This window comes from Rousettus aegyptiacus, unplaced genomic scaffold (genome assembly GCF_014176215.1).
Source record: "Rousettus aegyptiacus isolate mRouAeg1 unplaced genomic scaffold, mRouAeg1.p scaffold_m13_p_4, whole genome shotgun sequence".
NCBI lineage: Eukaryota > Metazoa > Chordata > Mammalia > Chiroptera > Pteropodidae > Rousettus > Rousettus aegyptiacus.
In genome coordinates this window covers 147,166,683-147,181,511 of record NW_023416307.1, presented here as the reverse complement: position 1 = coordinate 147,181,511, position 14,829 = coordinate 147,166,683, and the positions used below count along the sequence as shown (strand labels likewise).

Genomic DNA, 14,829 nt, shown 5'->3' with positions numbered 1-14,829 from the left:
AAGGTACTCCAGAGCAGGACTTCACATCTGATTTAATCAGTACCGCCCAAGGGAGTCACAGGACCAGGAGGATGGGACTAGATCTCAGGAATGGTCCAGGGATGCTGCATATTGCTCATCATGAGCTGAATATAATCCCTCACAACTGTCCATCTTCCAGAGCTCCAGGTTTACGTTTGACAGAACTCTAAAGATTATGCTCAAATGTGATCTATTCCAAGGGAGTGGCTCTGCTTCAGGTAAGGAAAGCCTGTTTCAGTGTTCCTGTTGCCGTGTTCGCAGGAAACTTTCTTAAAAACAGTGCAGCTTGCCACTTGCACTGGCAGGTTTTGTCCACTCCTCCCATTGATGTTTAGTCCATCATTTAGCAACTGTTCTTGGAGAAAAAACTCTGCTTTAAAATCTAAAGTATAGCATGGCAGGCTTGTTGATTTAGGAGATTAAGCATGACTGTTGCACATAATAGTCTCACCTTAATTAAACCGACTCATTCCAGGATTGTGGCTCAATGAGCAGCACCAGCTGCACACTGCACAGTCTGTCTGTGGTTGATGGAATTCAAAAGCTAGAGAAAAGGTCAGTGAGACCTTGTATTAGTTCTGAAATCTGAAATTTCTTTCATTTATTCTCATTCCTTCTCTCTCTCTCTCTCTCTCTCTCTCTCTCTCTCTCTCTCTCTCACGCATGAGCATGCTCACATCTCACACACATAAATCATGTACAACTACATACTCCAGTGGATTCTTCCATACAATAATGCCATTTACCTGTTCATCAAGAAAGATATAGTTTTTACATTTCTTGGAATTACTTGATTAGTAACCTTTTTCATAGTACATTTCCATAATGCATTTGTTCTGGAGAATTTTCCAGTATATGCCATTATGTGTAGCCTTTTCTTTTTTCTTTATATATGATATCTCCCTGGGTTATTTGATATAACGCATATGGTCATTTGCATTTCTTTTTCCGTTTCATGACTTTTGCTTTAAAATTATCTCATTTTGAAAAATTAACAAACTCTGATTTAACTCCCCCTCACTCTAATGGCTAAGTCACTTTTATTCATGCCACAGACACTGCTCTCTGTATTAGTAGGTCCCTGAGTTCCTGTCTGACATTGGGTCACTTATAATAGAGGCCACTATAATACAACAGGTAAAAAAACTGTGGTGACGAAGATTTCCTTCAGAGCTGATCTCTGCCCATTTCTCCCCTCAGACACTTGGATCACTCAGCCACACTGACCACTTTGCTGTTGCTTAGACATAACAGATCTTTAGGGTCTTTGCATCTCCTCTTCCCTGTGCCTCTGCACATGGCTAGCTCATTCTCCTCCTATTGTTCCTGGCTCAAATCTCACATCATCACAGATGTTGGCTGTACAAATGCTACCTAAAGTACCCCACTTTCTTCATCAAAACCCTAAGGTCTAGAATGATCAAAAACATAAAAACAAAAAATATATACTCATAACACAGTATCAAAAGAAGAAAGTTTTTATTGCCTAAGATAACTAAGGGAACCCCAAAACTGTTTGTCAAAGAATAGTATAAAATAAGAGACAAAAGACAAACTTTCTGGGTATTTGAAAGCAATCCATTTGGATAAAGGCTTTTTTTCCTTTTTACATTTTTTGGTGTTAATTTTCCAAATTCATAACATAGCAATGAACCACCCAATAGAAAAATGAGAAGTCATGAAACAGGAAAAGAAAGACAAGTATCTAAAGATGTGAATATACTCAAGATATTTCAATTAACAAATTTTAAAAAATTAAATCACTAAACAGATTTAGCAAAAATTAAATAATTTGATAAATTGAAATAGATGTGGAGAAACAGGCACAAGGTGAAATTTCAAGAGCAATTTGAGGTATCTTTCAAAACTCGACATGGTGATTTCAAAGGTAGAATTATTTTACATTGGAATGGACATATGACAAAAAACAATAGTTAGCATTTATTGAGCATTTACAGTGTTTCAGACTCTATTTTGAGCACCAGAAATCCCATTTAATCCAACCCAAGACTTAACAAGCTAGGCACTATTCCTTCCACAATTTCACACATGAGAAGAATAAGGCAACAGAAGGGAAGTGTCTTGTCCCATGTCACCTAGCTAGTGGTTAGCACAGGCAGTATTAGAATGAGGCCATGTAGATGTTGATGAAGGGCTTGGGCACTGAACTTCTACCCTAAAATGCATGGGCTCTGGGTAGTACTGTCAGTAACAGCACAAAAATGGAAAAAGCAAAATGTTCATTCATAAGAGACTAATCGAAAATCAAAATAGAACCATGTATTTCCCATATACTTTTATGATTCCTCAGCCTATCAAACCATTAGGTTACCTAACAATAAATTTCTAGACATTGCTATATTTCTAAGTTTTCAAATTTACAAGCTAATCCTGCTCTAATTGTTTTTCATCCCCTTATCCTGTTGAACCTCATCTTCAGGCTCATGATTGGAGGGTCTTACCTCTTAACCTCTCTTTCAGCATTTACGGTCCTCCTCTAACTCGTGTCAGATCTTCCCCCTATACTCAGTCTTTCTCTTCTTCCAAGTGCATTTTTCCTGACTGAGAATGAAGGAAGCCATGAACTGGCCCAGGGGGAATGAAGGACAAATGGCTGTCTGCATCCATTTGAGTCTGAAGTATCTGAGTTGTCGACGAGATTTCAATCCAGGGTAACCAAACTGGGTGCTGAGATAATGAAAGGAGATAAACTGTGTCCAAATTAGCTCCCAATGTATAAATAATCATTTCCAGTGACTGTACGAGAAGAGAAGGAGCTCCTTCAGTTTCAGGGCTGTATCCCCAGTGTGTTCTGGACTAAGCACCATGGTTACCTACTGGGTACCAAAGCTGTATCTGTGATATAAATGACCAGCTATGTGAGTTGGTGAAAGTTGCTTCCCCCTTCCACCTTAGTTTCCTTCCTAGTAAAATAATACATATTAGTCTCCAAAGATCAGTTACTTTCTTCTCTGAACATTTATGCTGTCTAACCCATCAACAAGTAGACTACCTCAATCTCTTGTCTCCCCTTCTCTGGAATCCGGGCTGACCTTGTGATTTGTTTTGACTAAGATCAAATCCATAATTTGTGGGGGCCTAGTGCAAAATGAAAATATGGGGCCCCTAATTAAAAATATTATTAGGAATTTTAAGGTGGTGATAGTAGAGCATTAAACTTAGCACAGAGCCTTTTTCTAAGCATGGAGCCCTGTACAACTGCACAGGTCATATGCCCATGAAGTTAGCACTGGCTTCGACCAATAGAATGCATTGAAAGTGGCAGTGTGCTAGCTCTAGAACTAGTCTTTAAAAGAACCAGCAGCTTGCATTGATTGTAGAATCGGTTTTTATATGGGGTTATTATATATACTATGTAATATATATAAAATATTTTGAGCAGCGTTGTGTATATTTAAATGAACTCAACTATCATTTTACTTAGCTGAACTTAAACCTGACAGTCAAAAAAAGCAGCAGAAACTAGAAAGCATATTAGGAGAGACATTCACTGTTGTAATATGGCTCTCAGGAAAGAGCCAGAAGGAAAAGATTTATATGTAACAGCCTTTCTAATCCTCTGTTGGAGTTACCGATAATGAGATAAGGAGAACTAGCAGAATACAATCCAAGGTCATGTTCCAGGTCTCTGGAATTTGCTAATTATGTTACTCCGCTAATCATGGCATACCGCAAATTATCTGTTAAGAAAGATTTATAGTATTGGAAATAAGTGGAATTTAACAATTTTATTATTATGATTAATTATAGATGAGTCAAAATTGTGTAAAGGATTTATGGAACCAATTCAGGCTAGAGTTTAAGTGGCCTGGTTCAAAATTACAAACTATCACAGTGGAAAATTTGAGTCAGAGATAGAAGTGGCGACTTTTTAAGAAGATTTACACAGAGCCGTACAAATAGGTCAAGAGACAAGTAGAATTTGCTGGTTCAATTGTGCAAATTCTATATCTTGAAGGTCCACCAGGTGCAAACTGCTGAGCTCAGAACTGAGCAAACTGGACATAGAAATTAGGTGTAGTTAGTTATTTCACTTGACCTTTTAATAGATTGGCACAGAGAAATGCTCCTAAAATTAGAGTTTATTAAATCTAGGTCAAATAAAGTATGTTTATGGAGTATCCTCTTGGTGATCGAAACAGAGATTATGCCCACAAAGGAATATTTAAGAAAATGTTAACAGAATTTCTAGGAGGAAAAAAAAAATCCATTATGTAGGCTTTAGAAATTCACTGTGGAAATTTGCTACTGACTTGTCATCACTGGGTTTAGATGACATTAGGTATATCTAGAATTTGGATGCCTGGAAAGAGAGAATGTAATCCCAATGAGTGGGTTGATGACAACGTCCAGAAAGATACATGGAAAGCTCTGGCATTCAAGCTAACAAAAAGGACCCCTGGAGTTCCTGGGGTTCATAAAAATTACCCGAGTGACTTGAACACATTGAAGAAGATTAAATTTATAAACCAACTGTGGAAGAAATAAGATGTCAAGAAATCCAGACAGAAACAAGCTTACTTTTTCTATCCTTTACTCAAAAAACATTTACTGACTATCTACAATGTTACAATTATACTGGTAGGATTTGGAAGAACAAAGAGGAGCGGGACGTGTTTCCTGCCTTTGAAGATCTCATAGTCAGAACAAGAAGACAGGGAGTTATGATTCTACTTTTTTTTCTTTCTTTTTAGGTGATGCAACCCTTGGTTGACCTCACATATTGCAAGGACCCTATCAGCTTACAAGCCCTTATTTTTTATTTTTTTATTTTTTACGCCTATAGCACCTGGTCTTCCTAGATGGTTTCCCATAGAAGTACTAACCAGGCCTGACCCTGCTTAGCTTCTGAGATCAGACAGGATTGGGCTTGTTCATGGTAGCATGGCCATAGGCAGGAGTTGTAGATTCTAAATACAGGAGGAGAAATAACATGGATGTATGAACTGCATATGTGTGAGCTTAGAGAAGAGAGTGAATGCTTCCCATGGATTTACAGAAAATGTAGTAGTTGAGGTCATTGTGGAAATGTGAATCAGAATTCATCAGATGGGAAAAGAAAGCTTAAGCCACGAGAACAGGAGAATTACAAATAATGATGAAATCAGCTTTTCATAATCAATTGTAATCGATGTCACCTCTTCTGGAAGTTAAAATCTCAACTAGAGTCATGAATGTCCCTCTTCCTTTAGCTCTTCTATGACTCTTTTTCTGTTCAAATATTTATCCAAATCTCCTTCTAGATATATGTATTGTATGACTTATTGTAACTCCTTTTGCTTTCAAAATGTACACCTGAATCTCTTTTCCAGTGTCGACTAGCCATATAACATTTGGATCCCCCCAAATTCCTAGGAAGGTACAGAAGTGAAGGAAGGTAGATTTTGGGTTATAGTTATTTATATCATATAACAGATAATACTATTATGTTAAAATCTCAGGAAAAGTAGTATGACCTCTGGCTGCTAACTACTGCCCTCATTTCTTTTATGTGCAGAATTTGAGTAGATGGGGAAAAATTTATCCAAGTCTTTGGTCTAATTTCCATAAATAATTTGGTGTTGTCTTGACAGGATCTGGAGCAACAGGGACTCAGTCTTTAGAAGGAAAAGTACACCTCAGTAATGAGACCTACCCGAGATGTTTGAGTAAGGTTTTTAATGAATGCATCAGAGAATGAGCCTCTCAGTCCTTTTAACTTCCATGTCGCCACTCCCCACATATTAACTGCTTTTTAAAAGCATAATCCCATGGAAGAATTTTTAATCCCTGAATGAGATTGATGTAAATAATCCCAGAAAAATATTTTAAAAGAGAGATCTACCTCTGCTTAATTCATCTTAAACTGTTATGGAAACCAATCAATAAAAATTCGGCCTGTAGAAAAGAGAACCAAGTGATTGACTGAGGTTCATGAGGGCTGGATGAAGCCCAGGGAGGTAGATTTTTACCAGATAAAGGCAGTACTTTCTAACATAGATATTCAAATATTAGATGATGTGAATTTCTCTTTCTGGAAGTGGTTGGCAAAGACTCAGTCGTTGAACGAGGTGGCAAGCTTTGGGCAGGGCTAACAAGTTATTGAGGTTTAATCAACTCTAACTTCTATGGAATTGTAAAGATCTTCGCAGTCAAGAGATTATAATGAGGTATCTCAGTGGATGCTTGTGAGGGAATTGTGTTTGGGCAAAACTCTGGGCTTTCCATTTCTTCTTCAACTGGAGCTAAATTTTTGTATTTTGTTTATATGCAAAGTTTTAATTAAACAAAGGATACCATGACTTTAAAAATTACGAAAAGTACTTGTCTTTCACAATTTATAAATAAAACTTGGTTGTCTGTTAAATTTATGTGCCTTCTAGTACATAGGGGTTCCCGCCATGGTAATAAATCTTTCATTCATGCATTTATTCAGCTAGTATTTATTGAACATCTACTGTATTCTAAGTACTTCTCTAGAGGCTGGACATACAGAGTTGTTGCTTTTTTTTTTTAATGGAAGAGGTCTTTGCTGTATGAAACATATATTATGAAGGTAGGAGTAAAAACCAAATAAGCTAGATATTTTTAGAGAGTTATAAGTGCACTGAAGGAAATGAAACTATTATATGAAGCCAGCACAAATTTATAACCAATATTTAGGTTACTGGGCTCATGGTCAATTAATTTTCCCTTCTGAATAAAAAATGACAAAGCTAATTGAGGCCAAGCTCTAATTACTACAAGTGATCTGAACAATGATATAATTTCAGAGCCAGATGAGACTATGCTGACCCCTGTTATTCTGGGAAAAAGAGACTGTGACCCAAAATGGCTCAGAGATATGCTCAAGGTCACCTGGCAAATAGTGGTTGAGCTGAGAGTTAAATACTGTCTCCTGGTTTTCTAACACTAGAAAATCTGTCTGTCAACAAAAGGGAAATTAGCACAAAGGCCTAACTAACAACAGCAACAGCAAAAAAAAAGAACAATGTTTGATTCAGTAAACCTTACTGGAATACCCTGAGAATATATAAACTTTTAGATATTTGGTTTTTAGATAAAAATGTAAATATCATAATGGGTTATTCAATATGCTAAATATATTAGAAACTCCCAGTGACCTCAATTTAATATTACATGCTGATCACTTGACATTTCCAAGAATGACCTCCTAACTGGATTTTCTGCTTCATTTCCCCTCTCCCCAGCCATCCATTTCCCCCATGGCTCTATGGTGAACTTTCATAAGAGAAATCAGATATCACTCCTTGGTTTAAAATCCTCCAGTTGATTTTTATTTTAATTAAGTTTATGGGGGTAACATTGGTTAATACAATTATATAAAGTTCAGGTGTACATTATAATTTGACACTTGTATATTTTATTGTGTGTTTACCACTCAAAGTCCAGTTTCCCCACTTTGCCCTCTCCCTATCCCCTTTACCCCAATTGATTTTTAGTATGTTCAGAATTTGATTCAAAACTTCTTACTAGGGTCTAGAAGTTTCTACATGATCTGGCTCCATCAGATTTTCTACCTTTTGCCATGCTACCTTCTCATTACTCTCTCCCCACACTGGACCTCTTGCTGTTGCTGGAATGTGCTAAGCATGTTTTCACCCCCAGATAATTACATGGTCAAGTATTTCCTATCATTTAGCACTTAGCCCAAATATAACTTTCTCTAGGAGATTTCCACCAATCAATATATAAAGTCACTCCTCCTCTTAGTTAAATACCAACTTATATTTTCATTTTAGAATTTACCACCACCTAAAATGAAAGTATTTCTTTGTTTAATGTATATTGACTTCATCACTACTAGAATGTAAGATTCACAAGGGCAAGGATCCTGTCTGTTTTATTCTGCTATATATTTAGACCTTGAATTAAGTGAGTGAGACAAAGGATTGACTCAGTAATATATGCTGAATGAATATAAGTCAGGAAAAATAGGTTCATCAGTGATAGAGTTCTCCTGGGTCTCAGGTCCCTAACTAGCTGCATATGGGAAAATTGTACTTGGTATACACAACCTCGAGCTGAGTGCTCTGCTGTATTTTTGGTCACCTGTAATTTGTATTTCCCAAATGAAGTTATCTGACTGGAGTATCTGAGTACCACTGTAAATTGAGTATCGCTATGACAAGAGTTTGTACCGGTGACCTTAAAAATAACTGTGCTCTCTCTCTTATTCATGTGTAGTTCATATTTAACTGTCTTCACTCTTTTTGAGTCCCTGGCAAAACAATTAACCTAAAAGTAAAGTGAAATGGATAAATGCACATAAATTAGTCTTTGTCAGAAGAAAGTGGCTCAGTGGCCACTAGGGGGCTTCTTTCCTTAGAAGATGGCTGTCAGGCTTCAGGGCTCCTGGGATTCTCAGTAGGCCTGTACAGGTTCATCTTGTGGAGCACAAAATCAAATGCAACGGGAGTGTTGACAAAGCAGTGGCCAGGGTCTGAGCGTGCTCCACTCTATTCCTTAAAAATCACAGATGGAAATCAACTTCATTTACATGCTACCTCAAAAATTTCCTGATTGAATCAGCATTTTAATTTTGGCCCTATATCTGCGGTATTCCCTCAGGACACTACCTCACTGTCAGGACCATGACACATGTCCATCCCATGTATCCATTCAATGAATCCTTGATGAGGGGGTCATCCAGTCTCCTATGACAACATCATACGAACATGTGTGTTGGGGAAAGATGTGTGTGTGTGTGTGTGTGTGTGAGTCAGAGGGAGAGAGAGGGAGAGAGAGGGAGAGAGAGGAAAGGAGAGAAAGAAATGGAGAGAGAGGGAATGAGGAGAGGTTAAAAATGGGAATGTAATTTCTTAGTAATGAAATGTGCATATCCATTCAAAATGTTTCTGAAATTTTACATGCTAAATTATAACCTCTGCTGTTAACTTACCTTTGACTATGGACAACACAGTCCTTCATGGATGTCGGCTAGCTGAACTGAGTTGTGTGCCAGGGCTAGGGACAGGGGAGCTTTTGCGAATGGGAGAGGATCAGGCTTTTGTGTACTTCAGGCGTTTTCTCATGGGGGTCTTCTCCATCCTTGGGGTCCTGTCTTGTTTCAGTCTGTGGTTCTTGATGTCTGCCTGTATCTCTCTCCCTGTCATCATACTGGCTCAAAACTAACCCTGATCCTCAGCGTTCTCCTGGGCTTTAATTCTGCCACTCTGCACCCGAAATGCTTTCCGGTGCCATTCTGTATGTGGAGCCCATTTTCTTCTTCTAGGGCTGAGCTGTCTGACCCAGACTCCCCAGGCTCATGCTTCCCCTGAACCTGAATGGTACCTACTTTGTTACCAATCCACAGTGTTTAGTCTAAGTGGTGATGGTTAGATGATTCAGGAGTCAGAGTGCCTGGGTTCAAAATCTGGCTCACTCATGTGATCCAGTGCCAGTTATTTGTCCTCTCTGGGTTTGTAAACCTGTAAAATGGAGTTTGCAATTAAGTATTTATTGAGTTATTAAGTGAACTCATACATGAAAAGCCCTCTACGTAATGTCTGGCTTGTAACAAATACTTCAAGTAAATTTACCAAACTGAGGAAAGGCTGTGTTTGAATTAAAACTTGAATTTGTAAACTTTGTTGGATAGCCTATAATTATGTAAGCCATTACAGGCTGGCACAGATTATCATGAATAATATAATGGGCTACTCAGCATGCTGTGTGCAGAGGTAACTCCCAGTGACCCCAGTTTAATCCTCTTCTTGCTGATTGCTCTGCATTCCCTGAATAGCATTAACTAACCTTTCCCTTGTTGGTGGCTTTACACTGCACTGCGTGTTTTCTGTAGTTTCTTCTACATATTGTTAGTCCTGGCTGATGCAGAAATAGCTCAGCACTGTTTCATAGCTTACTAATTGGGAAATGTCTGTATATGCACAAGTATGTGTAGGAAATAGATATATTCACATATATTTGGCAGGAGCAAGCAGGGCTCTCTTCTTTGAAACTAAACGGGTCTTCTCTGATGAACAGCAGAACTCATCATCAGGAACTTTCTTAGTCCAAATGCAAAGGCTGCATATGTGTATCTCTAGCAGATCAATGTAATATAGGTTAAACTGGGACTGCTTCTACCATATTTGGATTTTCTTGGAGACCTCTCTCTCTCTCTCTCTCCACTTTCTCTCTCTCTCTTGCTCACACACAGATATATATATATATGTTGTTGGTTTTTTTTTTTTTTGCATTTATTTATAGGTATTTTTTTCACTTATGCTAATACAGCACTGTGAAAAGAAATATAGGGAAAAGATTCAGAAAGTATAAATTAACTTGTTATTTCTGCAACTTATAAACTGTGGGAGATTGATATACTGAGAATCTGTTTATATAAAATAGGGATAATTGTCAATCACAAAGATGCTGTGTACTTATCATGTCAAGAATTATGCTTGAGTCACCATGAATATTAAATAAATGAGATAAATACATACAAGTGTTTTTGATAGACCAAAAAGTAAATTTGTGACTATTAAGTATTATGATCTTTATTATAACCGTGCATAAACATTAATATTGGGTAAATAAATTAAGTTAGATTTATTTTCTGAAGCAAAACTGAGGCTACATGATCAAACTTAAGGTAACGACCAAAAGGAAAAGTACAAACAAAAGAGTACTGTTTACTGAACATGTGCTGTGATCCAGGCACTGTGCAATGCATTTTCATGTGTTACTTTCTGTTTCTGAGAGTGTGATCTCTGAAAGTAGATTGTCTGGGTTTTAATATACTTAATTACACTTGACCCTCTACTGGAATGGTCCATTGAGGAAAACTTCAGAGTTCCCTTAGGTGGTCTGCAGCAATTAGGAAAAAATATCCTTCCCTTTTGAAAGCAGAACTCTCTCTCTCTCTCTCTCTCTCTGTAAGTCAGTTGCCTAATTCTGAGCAAAAGTAGCTTGTCCGACTTACCCATGTGAGCCCTCGATGACTCCTGTCACATGTCCCTACTGAGCACCTTCATTTCTTGAAGCTTTTTCCTATATGACCTGGTTTCTATTCTAGATAATCTCCTTTGGGTGACCTCTCTCTCTTTTTCTCAGTGTCCCACTTAAGACAACTATGTACTGAGGGCTCGTGGATTCGTCCTACATATGGATGGGGATGCTGTGTTTCAGATACTTCTTTTCTGCTTATTCTATGTTGACTCGAGCTTCCGTGGTGACTTGTTCTATGGTGACTTGAGGTTCAATTTCTAGGTAGCAAAATAGAAAGGCTTCACTGTGCTGTGTGACTCTTATGCACTTTATTTCTTAAAATAATATTTAACAATATAATGACTTCCATGGTTGTAATGCTTCTTTTACTGATTTTGGAGTAGAAAACCCTATAGAGAGATGACTCAGCCTTGAAAATCTTTTTTGTTATTATTTTTTTTTCCTTGGCTGAGAGAAGAATATTTGTTATTGTCACTTTCAAATTCAATTGTATAAACCAATTCAATAAACAGTTATTTTTTCTAGGACGAAAGCACTAAAATTATTCTTCACTACATCTCCTCACACAACCCCTTTGATTCTAATGAACTCAGATGTTAAGAATCAAGAAAACAAAAGCTATTATGTAGTTCAGCATCTGAATTTTGCTCTTGGTTCACAGCCATTCTTGGACTAACTATCTGCCACCTGGTGGTTCCTCTGAGAATTGTTAGCTACTACCCCAGCCACTGGAGGGTTCCAATTTACCCCATTAGTCAAATTGATTGGTTGATCATTCATTCCTTCAACAAGTATACAAAAAGTTCACACACTTAGGTGGAATAGCTAGTTACTTAAAGAATTCTTTTGGAATAAAGAGCTTCTGTACGTAATTTGGCTATGCTTAAGCATCTCCATAGTCAGTGAATACAGTGTAATTGTGGCAAGAGATCCTCATCCTAAATCTCAGCCATGGAAAATGACGAACTCTTTTAGAATTTTACATCTCAGTATTTTTGATCATGAAGTTCCCTCTGCTGTGATAGTTCTTTCCTACCCATCACCCATAAGTCTGCCTGGCAACACCTTTCCATTTATGGGACCTGTCCTACTTGACCTTTGCCTCATTTGTGCTTTCTCTGTATCGGATTTTTTTATTCTTTATAATCTTTCATCGCAGTCATTTGTGAAATTTTCTTACTCTATCAGACTAAAACTTCTTTCAGATAGTACCATGTTTTTTACCTTGCGGCTCTGAGCCCCCCACTTAGTTTAAGGTGATTAGTATGTCCTCAGTAATGCCCAGTTGAATAACTAAAACCTAAATCTATAGATAAATACTTAGAGAGGTTATTGTTTAACCATACGAGGCAGAGGAACTCCCTCCATGAAACAGAGTTCAGGAGATCTGTAAATTTAGATGGGGAAAAAAATAATCTTTATTTTCACTAACAGCTAATTGAAATTTGCTGTTTGTTTCATTTATGAATATAAACAACAAGCCATAGCAATATTAGCCATACCTGTGACTTCACCACCAATAAAAGATGGCATATATTTCCATATCTTATTGCAGTTGTTAAAGATATTTTAAAATATTGTATATGCTCAACACCATTTGTAATTATGTTATTTAGTAGATATACTATTAGATCTTATTATTTAACTTGTCATTAAAAGGCAACTATATTATATTACTACTTCATTGATTTGGTTTTTAAAAGTATTTTGATAACTGTGTTTTAATGTAACTTTTCTTTGGTAATCCTATGTATTTTATTTTATGTATTTAAAAACTTTATTGCGAGAAAGAGCTCAGTTGGCTTAAATAAACTAAAAAATTGGTACAAAAAATTTAAGAACATTTAGCTATACTATTTTAATGAAAATTTAATAAGAAAGCAAATCATGATTTTAGTAAAACTAAACTTCAGCATCTATATTCTCTTTCCCATATTTATCCATCATCCCTAAAGCAACAGGGATGCATCTGATCTAAATCATTTATCCTTGATTTCATATTGATAATCTTTCAATATATATGGATTTTAATGTTAATCATTTCTAGAGATGCTTTCCCCTTTTATTATAGAGTAATTGAAAATATTTAAAATAATTTTAAAAATAATTCAATGGTTTTAGGGTTAAGGAAATATTTTTTAGGAAGGCCGAACACAAAAACACATTTCGGGGAATCAGGATCTACCCAGTAATCTTCAACTTGGGAATTATCCTTTTATTTCCCAAATTAAAAAAAAAAAAGTTTTAAGTTCAAAACTACAACAGTAGAAAGAGGGCATTTTGTAGTGACCATTCAGAATGTACACATCTTCAACAGAGAGTGATCCCTTCCAGGTTATCTGCATTGTCTAAATCTATGGAATGGCAAATAGAAACAGAAAGAGAGCAATGTTTGGAAGAAAATACTCTAAAGATTACATTTTAATTTTCCTATAGAAAAACTGACAGCTGATATCAGCTCTGATATAAGAAAGTGAAATTTCCACATGGATAAGAATGAGAGCTGTTGGGATGAAATGCAACTTTAGAATTTGAATGATAGGAGATAATCAGGTAGGGAAAAAAATTTGTCTCAAGGTTTTAGGTATGTTACTTGGAGTTCACCAAAACTCTGCACAAGACTCTTGACTTTAGTGTCCACTTAGGAACTCTGTAGCCAAGATTGACAGTTACAATGATAATTGTAACATGAGAATGTATGGAAGGCAACGATAAGATATATTCAGGATGGTTGAGTCTCCTTTAGTGATGAACTTATAGAGCTTGCAATGAATACATATATAACAAACTATAAAGGTTTTATATTGGGTTAATATGCATAGGTTATCACTATTAAATATTGTCACATAGGGTTTAATGCTTAGACTAGACTTAAACTAAGTCTAAGAGACCTAAGACTAGATTTTGCCAGAACCAGGCAATCAAGGGGCATCCCCTGGTGAGCAGCCACAAAAACTAGGTCATGCCAGATATGCACACAAGCCCATTGGGCAGAGAGAGCATGATGGCCCCCTCTGTCCTCTACAGTCTTTGGAGAGTATTTCAGTGGGGCCCTAGCTGTATAGTAAATTAAATACCTGTTCCTTAGGGCAGAGCTTTTAAGATAAGCAAATAAACCTCTTTCACAGAAAGACTGGATCATTTGAGTCAGCTGCCTCTGGGCTGGGCCCTGGGGTGTGGCCAGGTGAGTCTGAGTGGGCCCTTAAAGGGCCGTGTCTGAGTTTCCGGTAGCCTGATGGGTCTTGTGGATGCAAGGCCCCTTGGCTTTAAAAGCTAGCCATTGGGGGTGGCCGTGGGGGTGGGGGGTGGGAGAGTGTATCTCAGGTGCGAGTTTTACGAGTTGGGATTCAAACCCTTCATTCTTCAGTGAGAAGCTCTAAATCGTGAGTTCCATCCAGGTCGTGTGTCATTGCACTGGGGATGGGAGTGTTGTGATGAAACTGTGTCTCAGCCTCTTCTGCCCTCTTCGTGTGGGATTTTCTCATTTGCCTCAGCTAGGGTCCAGATTTCTTTCAGAGGAAACTGTTCTGTGTATAGCTGCAAATTCAGTGTGTCCCAAGGAGGTAAACTCAGGAGCCTCCTATGTTGCCATCTTGAACTGGAACATTTGGCCGAGAACTTCTGAGTTCTTTTCTGTCCTGGACATCTGTTTTTGCTTCAGGATATTTATTGTTAGGACAGTTTTTGCTTATAGACTTGCTCATTGTACAGATTTTTCTGTATGACTTCCCTTTATTTTTCGCCCCTGAGTTGTTAAGAGTTGTTAGTTAAGAGGACTGAAGTATAACATAGCTGGACTTCAAGATATAGTATTGCTGGTGGTTGACCACAGGC

General features: G+C 37.4%; 1 long non-coding RNA gene and 1 pseudogene across 4 annotated transcripts in view; one reads left to right on the top strand and one right to left on the bottom strand.

Moving 5' to 3' along the window:
• LOC118601671 overlaps positions 1 to 14,829 on the top strand; it is a 224,105-nt gene that overhangs the window by 92,211 nt on the left and 117,065 nt on the right. The window lies entirely within an intron of this gene.
• On the bottom strand, positions 4,820 to 4,938 carry LOC118601827 (annotated as a pseudogene).